The sequence below is a fragment of the Salmo salar genome, unplaced genomic scaffold (assembly GCF_965601325.2).
Source record: "Salmo salar unplaced genomic scaffold, fSalSal1 ptg000424l, whole genome shotgun sequence".
In the NCBI taxonomy this organism is placed as follows: Eukaryota; Metazoa; Chordata; class Actinopteri; order Salmoniformes; family Salmonidae; genus Salmo; species Salmo salar.
In genome coordinates this window covers 76,488-79,010 of record NW_027675384.1, presented here as the reverse complement: position 1 = coordinate 79,010, position 2,523 = coordinate 76,488, and the positions used below count along the sequence as shown (strand labels likewise).

The following is a 2,523-nucleotide window of genomic DNA, read 5'->3' as shown; positions in this document are numbered from 1 at the left end:
TTTAGAACACTCAGTTAGAACACTCATTTACAACACTCATTTAGAACGCTCATTTAGAACACTCATTTAGAACACTCATTTAGAACGCTCTTTAGAACACTCATTTAGAACGCTCATTTACAACGCTCATTGAGAACACTCATTTAGAACGCTCTTTAGAACCCTCATTTACAACCCTCGTTTAGAACCCTCGTTTAGAACACTCTTTAGAACACTCATTTAGAACACTCGTTTAGAACGGACAGTTTCCAATGACGCAACAATCAGCGTTTGAGCTGGACACACTTTTTTCAGAAACTATTTACATAAAAACACACACACAGTCCTTACAAAGTTTATCTCCAGAATGTGAGCAGTTTATTTTTGGATGCAAATGGTTCAGATATTCACAGAAGTATATATATATATATATCACAACACAATCATCCTAACCGGAAAAAATGTAGGCTACATTTGTCGTAGCGCTAACTGAAGAAAGATTGACCCAACACAAGCAGTCATATTTTCTAACTCTCGGCTGACGTAAACTACAATATGAATTAGCTAATTGCAATTACTATGTCTAATTAATCACATCACGGGGTGAGCTCACCATTGATCGAAATAATTAGGTAAAACACTTTCTAGAAATCGACAGTAATCCGACGATTAGTTTCAGCGCGCAGCCATGCATTTTTCCCCTCACAGAAACCGAAGATAATAAAAGACAAGATGAGTTCGGTCTGTTTATAGTGTTGAAGGGGTGTGTCATCTACCGTCGTTCACATCCCACCATTCATTTCCGGAAGTCCTCAAAAAATGAGTGAACTCTTACTCACCTCATTTTGTTATAACATCTTTGGTCAAACGGATGATTACGTGAAACCCAGAATGCATTGTATGTCAACAAACATGGCTCCATACACATAGCTGGAATTAGCTTAGCTCATCATAATCAGTATAACCTTCAAATAAGTATTTTACACACATAATATGTGCCCATTACAATCTATGCAAGAATCGGAATGCATGATTTGTCACCCAGAATTGAAAACATGTGAATAAAACAGTAAATACACAAATAATTACCTCACAAAACATTTTCTGATGGTGATTTATTGATACAAGTGACGCATGCCGGCAGTCAATCACGTCCCCTCTCACTCTGAGCCATTCAGTGTTGTTGTTTATGTATGTAGCTAGTGAGCTAAGCTGTAGCATTAGCAATGTCTTTCAAAAGGAGACAACTCACAAATGTGGAAATTATGGAGATTTTTGTTAAAATTCTGACAATGAGTCTGAGTATGAAAGTCAGGAATCAGATTCTGACAGTGAGGAGCTGCCCCCCCCCCCCCCCAACCTTGTAGCCATTGAGAACCCTGAATCTGAGGTTCCCTTGTCCACTGACCAAGTACCAGGTCCCTTTGAAGATGCTGGTGGTGATGGAGGGAGACCGACAGTGGATGAAGTACAGGAGTTCTGTGGTAGCTGGAAGGCCGCCAGTCATTTCACCCCTCCTGGCCCTGCTGTTTGTTTTGATGAGTCCCAGTCTGGAGTCCATTTCCATCTGAGGCAGAGTGCTTCAAGTTGTTTCTGACAGAGGAGCTGGTGGCAAACATAGTACAGGAGACCAATCAAATCATCAAATGTATTTCTAAAGCCCTTTTTACATCAGCCGATGTCACCAAGTGCTGTACAGAAACAGTCTATGTTATGGAAAGAGCAGGTGTCCTTAATGTTTTGTACACTCAGTATATGTTGTGTCTACAAGCTCATTCCCACAGAAAACTGCAGAGGGAAGCAGTACCACCCAGTCAACCATCAGACTCCATTGTGAGACGCCTCACAGAGGATATTCAACCATCATTGCAAATCCAAGATGTCAATATCAACAAGGTGCTGATCAGTAAAGAGAAGAGAGACTAACATTCTAGAATGCTCCCTTTTTTCTGCAGGGTTCTCACAGTGAGAACCAACAGGATTACAATAGAGTGTTCTACGCTGTCTTCATCTGATCCAATTCAAAGATGACAATTATTTTATGGGATGAGAATTAAGTGGAGTGACTCATCTTAGCTGGTCTGAGAAAACTGATGAGACTTCTCTCCTTTATGTATACATTGGGCCATTTAAAAAAGACACCAATCTGTAAGGCTTCTCTCAAGTGTGTATCCGTTGGTGTGTTTTTACATTTCCCAATCGGGAGAAACTCTTGCCACATTTAGAGAAGAAGTAAGGCTTCTCTCCTCTGTGTGTTCTCTGATGACCCTTTTAGCTCAGCTGTTGATAAAAAACTAAATCTACAGTCAGATCAGTGATAATGCTTCTCTCCTTTATGTATACCTTGGTGTCTTTTTAACTGGGCCAGTCGAGAGAAACTCTTTCCACAGTCAGAGCAGGAGTAAGGCTTCTCTCCCGTGTGTGTTCTCTGGTGAACTTTTAGGTCAGTTGATGTTGTAAAGCATTTTACACAATCAGAGCAGGAGTAAGGCTTCTCTCCTGTGTGTATACGTGCATGTGTTTTTAAGTTTCCCTGTCGAGAGA

General features: G+C 40.5%; 1 long non-coding RNA gene across 1 annotated transcript; it reads right to left on the bottom strand.

Annotated features, from left to right (window-relative positions):
• Positions 1 to 1,077: 1,077 nt before the first annotated feature.
• LOC145876011 (uncharacterized) lies at positions 1,078 to 2,523 on the bottom strand. The gene is made up of 2 exons (XR_014391397.1): positions 2,323 to 2,523; positions 1,078 to 1,584 (listed from the first exon to the last, which is right to left on the bottom strand). It is a non-coding gene; the product is annotated as an uncharacterized LOC145876011 (long non-coding RNA).